This window comes from Crinia signifera, chromosome 4, assembly GCF_055691185.1.
Source record: "Crinia signifera chromosome 4, ASM5569118v1, whole genome shotgun sequence".
Taxonomy (NCBI): domain Eukaryota; kingdom Metazoa; phylum Chordata; class Amphibia; order Anura; family Myobatrachidae; genus Crinia; species Crinia signifera.
Window position 1 is genome coordinate 14,577,972 of NC_139220.1, and position 16,432 is coordinate 14,594,403.

The following is a 16,432-nucleotide window of genomic DNA, read 5'->3' on the forward strand; positions in this document are numbered from 1 at the left end:
GTACTGTGGCACAGTATGACTTCTCTTGCTGTGTATATTGGCTGTATAGTACTGTGGCACAGTACGACTTCTCTTGCTGTGTGTATTGGCTGTATAGTACTGTGGCACAGTATGAATTCTCTTGCTCTGTGTATTGGCTGTATAGTACTGTGGCACAGTATGACTTCTCTTGCTGTGTGTATTGGCTGTATAGTACTGTGGCACAGTATGAGTTCTCTTGCTGTGTGTATTGGCTGTATAGTACTATGGCACAGTATAACTTCTCTTGCTGTGTGTATTGGCTGTATAGTACTGTGGCACAGTACGACTTCTCTTGCTGTGTGTATTGGCTGTATAGTACTGTGGCACAGTATGACTTCTCTTGCTGTGTGTATTGGCTGTATAGTACTGTGGCACAGTACGACTTCTCTTGCTCTGTGTATTGGCTGTATAGTACTGTGGCACAGTATGACTTCTCTTGCTCTGTGTATTGGCTGTATAGTACTGTGGCACAGTATAACTTCTCTTGCTGTGTGTATTGGCTGTATAGTACTGTGGCACAGTATGACTTCTCTTGCTGTGTGTATTGGCTGTATAGTACTGTGGCACAGTATAACTTCTCTTTCTGTGTGTATTGGCTGTATAGTACTGTGGCACAGTATAACTTCTCTTGCTGTGTGTATTGGCTGTATAGTACTCTGGCACAGTATGACTTCTCTTTCTGTGTGTATTGGCTGTATAGTACTGGGGCACAGTACGACTTCTCTTGCTGTGTGTATTGGCTGTATAGTACTGTGGCACAGTATAACTTCTCTTGCTGTGTGTATTGGCTGTATAGTACTGTGGCACAGTACGACTTCTCTTGCTGTGTGTATTGGCTGTATAGTACTGTGGCACAGTATGACTTCTCTTGCTGTGTGTATTGGCTGTATAGTTATGTAACACAGTACGACTTCTCTTGCTGTGTGTATTGGCTGTATAGAACTGTGGCACAGTACGACTTCTCTTGCTGTGTGTATTGGCTGTATAGTACTGTGGCACAGTATGACTTCTCTTGCTGTGTGTATTGGCTGTATAGTACTGTGGCACAGTACGACTTCTCTTGCTGTGTGTATTGGCTGTATAGTACTGTGGCACAGTATGACTTCTCTTGCTGTGTGTATTGGCTGTATAGTACTGTGGCACAGTACGACTTCTCTTGCTGTGTGTATTGGCTGTATAGTACTGTGGCACAGTATAACTTCTCTTGCTGTGTGTATTGGCTGTACAGTACTGTGGCACAGTACGACTTCTCTTGCTGTGTGTATTGGCTGTATAGTACTGTGGCACAGTATAACTTCTCTTGCTGTGTGTATTGGCTGTATAGTGCTGTGGCACAGTATGACTTCACTTGCTGTGTGTATTGGCTGTATAGTACTGTGGCACAGTATGACTTCTCTTGCTGTGTGTATTGGCTGTATAGTACTGTGGCACAGTACGACTTCTCTTGCTCTGTGTATTGGCTGTATAGTACTGTGGCACAGTATGACTTCTCTTGCTGTGTGTATTGGCTGTATAGTACTGTGGCACAGTACGGCTTCTCTTGCTGTGTGTATTGGCTGTATAGTACTGTGGCACAGTATAACTTCTCTTGCTGTGTGTATTGGCTGTATAGTACTGTGGCACAGTATGACTTCTCTTGCTGTGTGTATTGGCTGTATAGTACTGTGGCACAGTACGACTTCTCTTGCTGTGTGTATTGGCTGTATAGTACTGTGGCACAGTATGACTTCTCTTGCTGTGTGTATTGGCTGTATAGTTATGTAACACAGTACGACTTCTCTTGCTGTGTGTATTGGCTGTATAGAACTGTGGCACAGTACGACTTCTCTTGCTGTGTGTATTGGCTGTATAGTACTGTGGCACAGTATGACTTCTCTTGCTGTGTGTATTGGCTGTATAGTACTGTGGCACAGTACGACTTCTCTTGCTGTGTGTATTGGCTGTATAGTACTGTGGCACAGTATGACTTCTCTTGCTGTGTGTATTGGCTGTATAGTACTGTGGCACAGTACGACTTCTCTTGCTGTGTGTATTGGCTGTATAGTACTGTGGCACAGTATAACTTCTCTTGCTGTGTGTATTGGCTGTACAGTACTGTGGCACAGTACGACTTCTCTTGCTGTGTGTATTGGCTGTATAGTACTGTGGCACAGTATAACTTCTCTTGCTGTGTGTATTGGCTGTATAGTGCTGTGGCACAGTATGACTTCACTTGCTGTTTGTATTGGCTGTATAGTACTGTGGCACAGTATGACTTCTCTTGCTCTGTGTATTGGCTGTATAGTACTGTGGCACAGTACGACTTCTCTTGCTGTGTATTGGCTGTATAGTACTGTGGCACAGTATGACTTCTCTTGCTCTGTGTATTGGCTGTATAGTACTGTGGCACAGTATAACTTCTCTTGCTCTGTGTATTGGCTGTATAGTACTGTGGCACAGTATGACTTCTCTTGCTGTGTGTATTGGCTGTATAGTACTGTGGCACAGTACGGCTTCTCTTGCTGTGTGTATTGGCTGTATAGTACTGTGGCACAGTATAACTTCTCTTGCTGTGTGTATTGGCTGTATAGTACTGTGGCACAGTATGACTTCTCTTGCTGTGTGTATTGGCTGTATAGTACTGTGGCACAGTATGACTTCTCTTGCTGTGTGTATTGGCTGTATAGTACTGTGGCACAGTACGACTTCTCTTGCTGTGTGTATTGGCTGTATAGTACTGTGGCACAGTACGACTTCTCTTGCTGTGTGTATTGGCTGTATAGTACTGTGGCACAGTACGACTTCTCTTGCTTTGTGTATTGGCTGTATAGTACTGTGGCACAGTATGACTTCTCTTGCTGTGTGTATTGGCTGTATAGTACTGTGGCACAGTATGACTTCTCTTGCTGTGTGTATTGGCTGTATAGTACTGTGGCACAGTACGACTTCTCTTGCTGTGTGTATTGGCTGTATAGTACTGTGGCACAGTACGACTTCTCTTGCTGTGTGTATTGGCTGTATAGTACTGTGGCACAGTACGACTTCTCTTGCTTTGTGTATTGGCTGTATAGTACTGTGGCACAGTATGACTTCTCTTGCTCTGTGTATTGGCTGTATAGTACTGTGGCACAGTATAACTTCTCTTGCTCTGTGTATTGGCTGTATAGTACTGTGGCACAGTATGACTTCTCTTGCTGTGTGTATTGGCTGTATAGTACTGTGGCACAGTACGGCTTCTCTTGCTGTGTGTATTGGCTGTATAGTACTGTGGCACAGTATAACTTCTCTTGCTGTGTGTATTGGCTGTATAGTACTGTGGCACAGTATGACTTCTCTTGCTGTGTGTATTGGCTGTATAGTACTGTGGCACAGTACGACTTCCCTTGCTCTGTGTATTGGCTGTATAGTACTGTGGCACAGTATGACTTCTCTTGCTGTGTGTATTGGCTGTATAGTACTGTGGCACAGTACGGCTTCTCTTGCTGTGTGTATTGGCTGTATAGTACTGTGGCACAGTATAACTTCTCTTGCTGTGTGTATTGGCTGTATAGTACTGTGGCACAGTATGACTTCTCTTGCTGTGTGTATTGGCTGTATAGTACTGTGGCACAGTATGACTTCACTTGCTGTGTGTATTGGCTGTATAGTACTGTGGCACAGTATGGCTTCTCTTGCTCTGTGTATTGGCTGTATAGTACTGTGGCACAGTATAACTTCTCTTGCTGTGTGTATTGGCTGTATAGTACTGTGGCACAGTATGACTTCACTTGCTGTGTGTATTGGCTGTATAGTACTGTGGCACAGTACGACTTCTCTTGCTGTGTGTATTGGCTGTATATAGTACTCTGGCACAGTACGACTTCTCTTGCTGTGTGTATTGGCTGTACAGTACTGTGGCACAGTTCGACTTCTCTTGCTCTGTACACTTGATGCTCAGATGCACAGTACCACCGGCCTCATTGCTAAGCGTGCCTTCCTCTCTCTGTACATGATTAAGGCAGCACAACAATGAGATGTTACACCAGTAGCTCCTGGCTAGAGAAACACCATTGTCTCCTCTGTGTAGTCCTCCCTCTCATCTGCCGAGGCGAGTCCAACAATAGCCGCATGAATCACTTTGTACTAATGCTGTGTGTGTGTAAATGAGGATATAAGAGGATTTAAGTGATTATAGAAGGACAGACAAGAGCTTAATGCAGGCAGCTTTCTGCCAAGGGAGACCGGACTTCCTCAGCGGCGGCGGGAGTGCGAGGTACCCTGCTTTCTGCAAACAGACGTACAAATCACTATTTCATTTAATCTCAGCTCCCCCATAATAAGGATTTACAGTACTGCGATCAGAACAGGGCGCTCAATGTGCAATACAAGATATCGGCAATAACGCACTGGAGCCTGCAAATAATCTCATCGGAACCAGCCCACGTGGAGACGGGACTTATATGGCAGCAAATCCCGCTCTAGGCAGCGGTTTATATGCAAATGTAGCATTTACCGTATCTATTTATTAACGGTTATTCATGTAGCATCGGGTATTCCATCGCTCTCTACAATTGGGAACAACATAGCAATAAAATGTGACTGGGCAGTAACAGACCTTGGGGGGGAGGTCAGAGGGCCCTGCTCTCACGCTAACACTCTATGGGCCTAATACAGCATGTATTTTTTTAGGGCAGGGTTCTGACCACCGGGCAGGGCACATTTTTGCATTTGGGAGGGCACATTTTATACTCGAATTTTACATTAGAAAAAAAAAAATATATATATATATATATATATATATATATTGCAGACTGCACTAGGATTACGCCTATTATTAAACATTGTCATACTCTGCTATGACTATTACATATTCTGTCATAATGATAATTACACATTATACCACACACACCTTAATGCCCATTAGACATGATGGCACACACCGAATGTTCTCAGCGGCCATATAGTAAAGGAATGAATATGAACGGTCCCATAGTAAAGGAATGAATATGAATGATCCGATAGTAAAGGAATGAATATGAACGGTCCGATAGTAAAGGAATGAATATGAATGATCCGATAGTAAAGGAATGAATATGAATGATCCAATAGTAAAGGAATGAATATGAACGGCCCGATAGTAAAGGAATTAATATGAACGGCCTGATAGTAAAGGAATGAATATGAATAATCCAATAGTAAAGGAATGAATATGAATGATCCAATAGTAAAGGAATAAATATGAACAGCCCAATAGTAAAGGAATGAATATGAATGATCCGATAGTAAAGGAATGAATATAAATGATCCGATAGTAAAGGAATGAATATGAATAATCCGATTGTAAAGGAATAAATATGAATGGCCCGATAGTAAAGGAATAAATATGAGCGGGCCGATAGTAAAAGAATGAATATGAATGATCCGATAGTAAAGGAATAAATATGAACGGCCCAATAGTAAAGGAATGAATATGAACGGCCCGATAGTAAAGGAATGAGTATGAATGATCCGATAGTAAAGGAATGAATATGAATGATCCGATAGTAAAGGAATAAATATGAACAGCCCGATAGTAAAGGAATGAGTATGAATGATCCGATAGTAAAGGAATGAATATGAATGGCCCGATAGTAAAGGAATGAATATGAATGGCCCGATAGTAAAGGAATGAATATGAACGGCCCGATAGTAAAGGAATGAGTATGAATGATCCGATAGTAAAGGAATAAATATGAATGGCCCGATAGTAAAGGAATGAATATGAATGGCCCGATAGTAAAGGAATGAATATGAACGGCCCGATAGTAAAGGAATGAATATGAATGGCCCGATAGTAAAAGAATGAATATGAATGATCCGATAGTAAAGGAATAAATATGAACGGCCCAATAGTAAAGGAATGAATATGAACGGCCCGATAGTAAAAGAATGAATATGAATGGCCCGATAGTAAAGGAATGAATATGAACGGCCCAATAGTAAAGGAATGAATATGAACGGCCCGATAGTAAAGGAATGAATATGAATGGCCCGATAGTAAAAGAATGAATATGAATGATCCGATAGTAAAGGAATAAATATGAATGGCCCAATAGTAAAGGAATGAATATGAACGGCCCGATAGTAAAGGAATGAATATGAACGATCCGATAGTAAAGGAATGAATATGAATGGCCTGATAGTAAAGGAATGACCAGGGCGGGACACACAGCCTCGCCCCATACCGCTAGGCTACACCCCCATTACACGAGACAACACCCTTTTTTGCAAAACATGGTCATGCTCTCCTCCTTCCCAATATTTGGAGGTACTGTATATAATACGGTATTCCTCCAAAAACGAGGATTTGCCGCAAAACTACTTTAATAAATCGGCCCCGTGGGGACATAACGGACCTGCGCAGAATCATACAGTGATTTATGTTTCTTTTCATGTTCCTTTCTTTATAAATGACCCCCCTGGAGATGTTTCGCAGATGGCCATTATTACGCGGGCAAGAATGAAATAATTCAGAAAGATGCGACAATTGACCTTGGTTCGTTAATGCGAGGACAGAAAGATGTCTTATTAATCAATTTAATGCTGCCAATCTCGGCTCGTTATTGATATATATGGCGACAGGACACATGAAGAGTCTCGGATGAAAGTATGCGTGGTGAGTCACACAGTACAGGTTAACCTTTGGCGCTGCATTAAGCGCCAACGCTTCGTATGATCATTATGGCTTCTGTTGGAACGTGTGACGGCGGCGGCGGCTCGGAGCCGGGAAGGATATCCGGATCTGGCTTGTTATTTTTAGGTCAGGGTATGTCAGATGTTAAATAATGGTCAGATACATACGTCTGCAAGGAAGAGTAACACAGTGTTCTACATGGGTGGAACAGAAGGGTAATTATACACCTGACTTGTTATAAAGGGTGATTCTACTACTGGCGATTTGCAGGCGAAGTTCATAATCGCGATGGTGACTACACCCTACGTCGCCCCAATCCTTAATTAACAGCCCCGTAGGGTTCATTGCAACATTGTACATTTCTTATTTCGGATTACACAAACCTCTCACATGCAATTGTTTGGGGGGGGGGGGGGGGGGGTCCTGTGACAGTTCATGAGAGTGCAGCCAATTAAAATCATAGGAACCGGTAACATCACTGGCGCACTGTGGTCAGAAAGCTGCAAAGCCTCCTGGGTTCCATTCATAACTGAACGTATTCAGAAATCTTTATGCCATAGTTTTCATCCAATAATCTATAATAAATGTATTATCAATCATCTACTGTTACCTTGAATTCATAAAGTGCTAATATTTTTTTCCGGCACGTGGGGCCAATGTATGAATATTTACCGTTCTTTGGATGATAAGGCTTTTTAATATTACTGCTGAGTACACAGTATATCTACTAGCTAAAAAACCATTAATATGACTGGAAAAAAGAACAGCCGCGAGATATCATGTTGGAGAATTTTCGTCGTCTTCTGACAGCAAGGATTCCCCCAGAACGTTAAATAGGGTGAGCGACCGGCGCAGGGCTTAAACGGCGAGCTTCCATCTAACCTTGAGTTATTGGCGATGGGCTGGCAGTTGGCTCCCGTCTAAGCCTTGAGTTATTGGCGATGGGCTGGCAGTTGGCTCCCATCTATGCCTTGAGTTGCTGGTGATGGGCTGGCAGTTGGCTCCCGTCGAAGCCTTGAGTTATTGGCGATGGGCTGGCAGTTGGCTACCGTCTAAGCCTTGAGTTATTGGCGATGGGCTGTGGCTTGTTTTCGCCATTTAACCCCCTCGCCGGCTGCATTGACTATGGCCCTCTTGTCTTCACAGCTCCCTCTCTCCATAGCCAGCAAGTTTGAGACAGACCATATAATTTTCATTTTCTATTATGACATCGTTTAGCACACAAAGGAGTTATTTGGTCCGTTGAGGGGCCTCTAGTGGTCGCTGGCGGTACTTCACCTCATAGAGGTGAGGAGTATTTGAATAAATATTTAGGTTAACGTATCATGAGCTGTGGAGGTCTCTGCGCATATGTACAAAGCAAGTCACATATCTGGCCTTTCAGTTCTGCGGAAAAATAGTTATAAAATTGATAAAAATGATTTAAAAAAAGAATAATATAAACTCTGCACATTACAAAATGTTTTTATTCACAGATTAATGCATCATCTTCAATGATTTTCCGCTCTTATCTCTGTCCAGAGATGGTGATAACAGAGAAATTATTTATTGATATTTTGTTATAAAGGGCGTGAAGAGAGCGCAGGTTCCACCACCGCCGTAACCCTTCATTATCCTAACCCCTACATCCGATATTAACACCTACTTGGTTATGGTGAGAAAAACCCTTGTTCCGGAGGTAAACCCAAGTTACAATATATATATACAGTACACATATAGCGCCATCACAATGTGCAGTACAGTCCGGAGCTCCGCTCAGTCCCCAACCAACTGGAGTCAGTGATCTCATTTCCCTACCACAGCAGGTGCCACAAAGCGGACAGCCGAGCAGTATGTCATTGGCTCCTCAGAGGATATCAGAGTGCACCAGGAATATATAATAACTGCATACAGTAGGTAGCAGCCTGGCAGCAATGAAACCTGAGGCAGCAAGGCATACAACAGTGCCTTAACATACAGTATATCCACAGTGTACATAGTGGCAGTAACCTTAACTTACTCTGCATTCCCGATGTAACACGGGGGTCTCTTCTAATTCTGCATTCAGGAACAATCGCACAGTGCTTCTTCTCTCCTTTAGCATACTGGGTGCAGTTTTCAGTACGTCGTCCCTCTGTGTGTGTACGAACGGCTGCATAGTACCACCTCTATAGATGGACACGAACATGTACAGTAAAATGCAGTCAGACCTCTGAAAACTGCTGTTGTGAATGCACTGCAGGACTCCAGGGTCACACCCCTTTTATCATTAGAGCAGTCCTTTGCATTGGCAGTTGTCCCTCATCTAAGCCTTGAGTTGTTGGTGATGGGCTGGCAGTTGGCTTCCATCTAACCTTGAGTTGTTGGTTATGGGCTGGCAGTTGGATCCTGTCTAAGCCTTGCGTTGTTGGTGGTGGGCTGACAGTTGGCTCCCGTCTAACCTTGAGTTGTTGGTGATGGGCTGGCAGTTGGCTCCTGTCTAAGCCTTGAGTTGTTGGCGATGGGCTGGCAGTTGGATCCGTCTAAGCCTTGCGTTGTTGGTGATGGGCTGGCAGTTGGCTCCCGTCTAAGCCTTGCGTTGTTGGTGATGGGCTGGCAGTTGGCTCCTATCTAACCTTGAGTTGTTGGTGATGGGCTGGCAGTTGGTTCCTGTCTAACCTTGAGTTTGTTGGTGATGGGCTGGCAGTTGCCTCCCATCTAACCTTGAGTTGTTGGTGATGGGCTGGCAGTTGGCTCCCGTCTAACCATGAGTTGTTGGCAATGGGCTGGCAGTTGGCTCCCGTCTAACCTTGAGTTATTGGCGATGGGCTGGCAGTTGGCTCCTATCTAACCTTGAGTTGTTGGCGATGGGCTGGCAGTTGGCTCCCATCTAAGCCTTGAGTTATTGGTGATGGGCTGGCAGTTGGCTTCCATCTAACCTTGAGTTGTTGGTGGTGGACTGACAGTTGGCTCCCGTCTAACCTTGAGTTGTTGGTGATGGGCTGGCAGTTGGCTCCTGTCTAAGCCTTGAGTTGTTGGCAAAGGGCTGGCAGTTGGCTCCCATCTAAGCCTTGCGTTGTTGGTGATGGGCTGGCAGTTGGCTCCCGTCTAAGCCTTGCGTTGTTGGTGATGGGCTGGCAGTTGGCTCCTATCTAACCTTGAGTTGTTGGCGATGGGCTGGCAGTTGGCTCCCATCTAAGCCTTGAGTTATTGGCGATGGGCTGGCAGTTGGCTCCCGTCTAAGCCTTGAGTTATTGGCGAGGGGCTGGCAGTTGGCTCCCGTCTAAGCCTTGGGTTATTGGCAATGGGATGGCAGTTGGCACCCCTCAATACATTTTTATGGGATCATTTGACACAATGGCGATGCTGTGTGTGTAGAATTCTTTCCCACCATAAGTTTTTCCTCCTTTAAATAAATAATTAAATAAATTAATAAAGCCGTTGTTCACCACCAACACACCTCTGTGACTTTATTGTATATCTGTTTTTTTTTACTCCAGCAACTTGATGTAGACCTAATCTCAGCTGATGTGAAGTATATAATTATCACCGTTTCCCCAGCTCTATTCAACTCCTACAAATTCTGCTGAATGTGAATGAATAAATATAATGCCAGATTGGAATTCCGCAAGACTGGTAGGTTTCCGTGATGTCGCACCTGAGAAGCGACCATATATCCTAGTAGCAGTGTCCTTTATATTTGCAACGTGAACGAAAAGGGTGATTTGCACGTAAAGAATTGTCTTCCTCATCTGCATATTCTGCGGTTATTAAATTGACCTTATTAAATCCATCTGTGAGTAAGAGATGCAGCAACTAATGGTGATTCATATTTTGGCAAGATTCACTTCATTAGATGTCGTGGAACATATCAAGTCACATACAAAGGAACTGTATTAATGAATAGGGGGCGAGCAACAGTAGTTTGTTAAAATTCATAACAACTGGATAAAAATAGGTTTCACTGCAGTGTAATAATTGGGAATCACCAACCGGAATTGAGCTGTGCAGAGAACAATTAGCTTCCCCCGCAATCAAAGGTTTAGGCTCTATGGGGGAGATGTACTGTATTAAATCTTCTATAGGGGACAAGTAGAAATGACAAATATGAACTAATCAGCATTTAGTTATCATTGACATTCCACCAAATGATAGCTAAAAGCTTATTGGTTGGTACAGCCATATGGATAATGTAATGGTTAGCATTACTGCCTCACAGGTCATGGGCTGGATTCCCACCATGGCCCTAACTGTGTAGAATTTGCATATTCTCCCAGTGCTTGCGTGGGTTTCCTCTGGGTACTCCAGTTTCCTCGCACAATCTACAAATATACTAATAGGTTAATTTGCTTCTGACAAATAAATAAAGCCTAGTGTGTAAGTCATAGAGTCGGAGCCGCGCTCATTGACCCCGCCGGCGCGCCACAGCTTTCCGTTTCGGCTCACTGTTCACCGAGAATGGGACGTGGGTGCGTGTGAGATACTCGTGCGTCCCTTACTCGGCCCCGAGACGGACAGCTGCGGTGTGCCGGCGGGTTGAATGAGCGCGGCTTCATCTGTACTTGTCTACTCTTGCAGAATGTCCGGTAGGTTCCCGAAAATCGAGTATCACTTCCAGATTCGGCTGCTACCCAGACACTCACTTACCGTGACAAGTAAAATGGGCGGACTCGGTGGCTGATGACATTTTTTTTTGTTGCTCATCAAAGCCACGCTCCAAACTCTGCAATGCTGGTAATGGTGGCATTGCATAGTGCGGGCGTGGCTATGATAATGATTTGGTCATGTCACGCCCATCTGCACACGACCGGGCCACGCCCCCCGTATGTACCCGTTACTGTGTACTGTGTGTATTTTACATGTGCTGAGGGCAAATTTGTTCTCCTAGACCTGTTCGGCGCACAGATAGAGCCCACGGATCCGGCGGCCATCTCTGTGCACCCATAGGGAGGCCGGGGGCAGAGTAAAAAATCCACCTGACTGGTGGCAAGGTGGGCCGAGTAAAAAATCGACCCACCTGGCCACCGGATGGGCAGTCTGGCCCTGCCAACATCCTAACCTTAACTCTCCTACCCCGGAGCATAACCATAACCCTCCCTCCCTACAGAGTAATCCTAAACTCCCCCAACACCCCTCCCCCCTCCGCTAAACCACCCCTTCATATTAACATCAGTAGTCTGACTGCCGGCATCCCACCCGCCATGATGCTAAATGCGCCTCATTTAGAAGGTTTCATACATCTCCCACAAAGGAATACATTTAAAGATGGGAGTTCTATTGAACATGAAATGTTGCCCGTAGCAACCAATCAGATTCTACTTTATTTAGAACCTTCTAGAAGACAATAGATATCTCTGATTTGGTTGCTATGGGCAACATCCCATCTTCAAAAGAACTCCCATCTTAGTAAATTTACCTAAGTATCAAATGGCAAATAAAGTGGCTAGTAAAGTTGCTGTTTTGGCCACCATATGGCTATTATCAGTCCACCTCTTGTATCGGAGCGGTTGCCATGAGCGATAACATCTCCAGCAATAAGTATCACCACCATTGGGCGACAGAGCTTCCCCAGTGCTACGGCCTGTAACGCCCGTGTTCTGTTCACGTCACAAACTAAAAAACAAATAAAGTCTCAAACATTTGAACTTGAAAAACTCCTGTGTAAGTCCCCATAAGATGATATGATATTCCGGGTAGGGGGGCGAGATATGAATCAGGACAGTGGTAATGTTTGGTTCCACGCCAAGCGACAGATCTGTGAATGCCGCCATCAGCCTTTATACGTCTTATTAAAAGGATTTAATGGAATATACACAGCAGCCTTTTCAGTGCCTAGCGGGCAGCCGCTGGGAGACGGGTATTCTGTACTAGGTGTCTTGGCATCTGCCCCGCTCCTCTGCCATTATGTCAGTGTATTAATCTCCCATCATTTACTATATTGTGATAAAATGACTGGGTAATAAAATGAGGCTGTTAATGATGTCTATTTATCAAACTCCAGATGTGACTCTTGTGTATACTGGTAATTGGGACTCGTTTGTGTTTAACACTTCAGTTATCTTTCATATTGATGCGCTGTGAAGTGATTTCCATGGGATGCCTCATTCAGACGTGTTTGCTAGGCTGCGTACACGAACAGGTCAACGCCACTCGCCAAACGACTCCTGACTTAACACAGCACTTACGTGCGTTCATGGACAGTTTGGCCCTTATTCTAGTTCACTCTCAAATGCAAATTCCTTCTCAAATGGACAAAACCATGTGCACTGCGGGGGGGGGGGGGGGGGGGGCAGTTGTAGCTTGTGCAGAGAGAATTAGATTTGGGTGCAGTTTTACTTCAAAGTGAGGTCTATATCGCAGTGTAAAAATAAAGCAGTCAATATTTTCCCTGCACTCAAACAAAATAACTCACCCAAATCTAATTATCTCTTCACACGTTACATCTGCCCCACCTGCAGTGCGCATGGTTTTGTCCATTTGAGAAGGAATTTGCCTTTGCAAGTGAACCAGAATAAGATTCTGATAGATTGTAAGCTCCAATGGGGCAGGGATTGAAGCCAGTGGCCAAAATATTCTCTGTACAGTTCTACGGTATGTGTGCGCCATATACACAACTGGTAATAATAAATAGGTCAGTGGCAGTGAACGGCATTCTTGTGCCACTACAGAAACAATGAGGGTCCTTATCGCACAATACACTGCGCCCGTACGGTTTCCTGCTTTTTTAAAGGCAAAACGATCCATTATTGTAAAGTGGGCACAGAAATATGTATTTCCTCTAAATAGGATTGTGTGGGCGAAGGCCGTTCAGTTGGATTTAAATAGATCCAGTTCTGTAAATGAGAGCGGAAAAAACGATTCCATTGTTTCCACATAATGCTACTGCAAACCGAGGAGGGGGGTTGTACCTTTCCCCAATATTTCTGTTCTGCATCCCGACTGTGTCCCTGGGAAATGAAAGCGAGGGGGACACAGGCGGGGGTGGAGGAGGGGGGTTTCCGTAACCTTGGTTGACTTGCAATGAGATGCAGTGGTATATCAGATTATCATTGCATCTCAGGCGATGTGACATTTAATAAACCGCGAGAGCCCGGACAATGTGACAAAGCCGGTTAATGGAATTATTTCCTTGTAATTTACTGAGCCGTATTTATTATTATTATCGCTAAAGGCGTTCATCATTGGAGAGAGAACATAGGGTTTTGCTTCTGCTGCCGGCTGCTCGCTGTCATTTTGCTGCCGGCGGCAAAGATTAGACACCCCATCGCCGCTACTTGCAGTACTGGGGTACCACTGCTTATTTTGCAAGAGGTTCCTTTCCTTATTCAATTATGGTCTGTAAAATAGAAAACTTGGCGCTATTTATTTATTTACAACGTAGCCAATCAGCTCCTGATGCAACTGTCATTTTTCGAACACAGCCTGTAACGTAGGGACGGAGAGCTGATTGGCTGGTGTTTTTTCTCCTTCCACTTCAGCTGTCTCCAAGGATAAGTAAATAGACCCCTTTTCTTGTCCATTGTGAGCCTGATTCAACGTAAGACCACATGTGGCGCCATCTAGTGATGTTTTAGCAGACCGCGCACACATATACGCATCTGCGTATCTACAAGTGGGTCTAAGTTAGCTGCGTGCTGAACATTTCTCTCCATCTGTGAAGTCGGCAACAATGGGCAGCAGCTGGGTGCAAATGTTTAAGTGAACCATCTGGCAGAAATACGTCGCACAGAGTGGGCCATACTTGGTCACTGGGAGAGTGAGCAACTCTCCCGCATCCAGCCGGCTGACCCATGAAGTGGGTGGGATGTATATCATGGATGACATCATGGATGACTACACTTGTGCTCCAGCTAGGTGGTCTGGGAAACGTGACAGTTAGTAATTACTGCACCTGTGCACCAGCTAGGTGATCTGGGAAATGTGACAGTAATGACTGCACCTGTGAACCAGCTAGGTGGTCTGGGAAATGTGACAGTTAGTAATGACTACACATGTGCACCAGCTAGGTGGTCTGGGAAACGTGACAGTTAGTAATGACTGCACCTGTGCACCAGCTAGGTGATCTGGGAAATGTGACAGTAATGACTGCACCTGTGAACCAGCTAGGTGGTCTGGGAAATGTGACAGTTAGTAATGACTACACATGTGCACCAGCTAGGTGGTCTGGGAAACGTGACAGTTAGTAATGACTGCACCTGTGCACCAGCTAGGTGATCTGGGAAATGTGACAGTTAGTAATGACTGCAACTGTGAACCAGCTAGGTTGTCTGGTAAATGTGACAGTTAGTAATGACTGCACCTGTGCACCAGCTAGGTGGTCTGGGAAATGTGACAGTAATGACTGCACCTGTGCACCAGCTAGGTGGTCTGGGGAATGTGACAGTTAGTAATGACTACACATGTGTACCAGCTAGGTGATCTGGGAAATGTGACAGTTAGTAATGACTGCACCTGTGCACCAGCTAGGTGGTCTGGGGAATGTGACAGTTAGTAATGACTGCACCTGTGCACCAGCTAGGTGGTCTGGGAAATGTGACAGTTAGTAATGACTGCAACTGTGAACCAGCTAGGTGATCTGGGAAATGTGACAGTTAGTAATGACTACACATGTGTACCAGCTAGGTGATCTGGGAAATGTGACAGTTAGTAATGACTGCACCTGTGCACCAGCTAGGTGGTCTGGGGAATGTGACAGTTAGTAATGACTGCACCTGTGCACCAGCTAGGTGGTCTGGGAAATGTGACAGTTAGTAATGACTGCAACTGTGCACCAGCTAGGTGGTCTGGGGAATGTGACAGTTAGTAATGACTGCACCTGTGCACTAGCTAGGTGATCTGGGAAATGTGAGTTAGTAATGACTGCACCTGTGCACCAGCTAGGTGGTCTGGGAAATGTGACAGTTAGTAATGACTACACATGTGTACCAGCTAGGTGATCTGGGAAATGTGACAGTTAGTAATGACTGCACCTGTGCACCAGCTAGCTGGTCTGGGAAATGTGAGTTAGTAATGACTGCACCTGTGCACCAGCTAGGTGGTCTGGGAAATGTGAGTTAGTAATGACTGCACCTGTGCACCAGCTAGGTGGTCTGGGAAATGTGACAGTTAGTAATGACTGCACCTGTGCACCAGCTAGGTGGTCTGGGAAATGTGACAGTTAGTAATGACTGCACCTGTGCACCAGCTAGGTGATCTGGGAAATGTGAGTTAGTAATGACTGCACCTGTGCACCAGCTAGTTGGTCTGGGAAATGTCATAGCCTCTAATGCATTTCATCGGGAGATATTCCAGTACTGTACAATCTCCAAAATGCAGTATTATCCCATTGGATGCCCAGTTACAGGGAACATCTTGTTCCCTTTAAGTGACATCCTTTCTTCTGCTCTTTCAGCCAATCACAGGGGCCCGGCTAATGTTTTATCCTCATAACAAACCCAGTAACTTGTTTTATTTACAGCAGAAATACAATCCTCGCCTTTCCATATACAAACCAACCCCCGGATGACTTCAGTTTAATAAATTATAAACGAGAAACTATTGTTAAAACATTCCACGCCGCCTTTTAAATGGCTGATGGTTCTTGGCAAGGCCTCAATGGCGGAGGGAGGACAGCTGTATCAGCCACCTGCCGTACCGCCAGGTGGGAACTTACGGCCCTCCCGGATCACATAATCAGCAGTAGCTTTCCAAGCACCCCGTGCCCCCAGAGAAGTAAAAACGTCTCGTATAATAAAATATTAATCCGATGATTCACTTAGATTTATTAAAGCAGATTAGACTATTCCAGCAATAGCCAAGAACACACCGAGAAACAGAGAGGTG

At 44.7% G+C, this 16,432-nt stretch overlaps 1 protein-coding gene across 6 annotated transcripts in view; it reads left to right on the forward strand.

Moving 5' to 3' along the window:
• The window catches only part of CHRM2 (cholinergic receptor muscarinic 2), a 149,255-nt gene that overhangs the window by 63,259 nt on the left and 69,564 nt on the right, over nt 1-16,432 (forward strand). The window contains exon 3 of one of the 6 annotated variants that reach the window (XR_014473306.1): nt 10,111-10,246. The exons of the other annotated variants lie outside the window; for them this stretch is intronic. The gene's annotated coding sequence lies outside the window, so the exon portion shown is untranslated. The remainder of the gene's footprint in view (nt 1-10,110; nt 10,247-16,432) is intronic. 6 annotated transcript variants of the gene reach the window in all.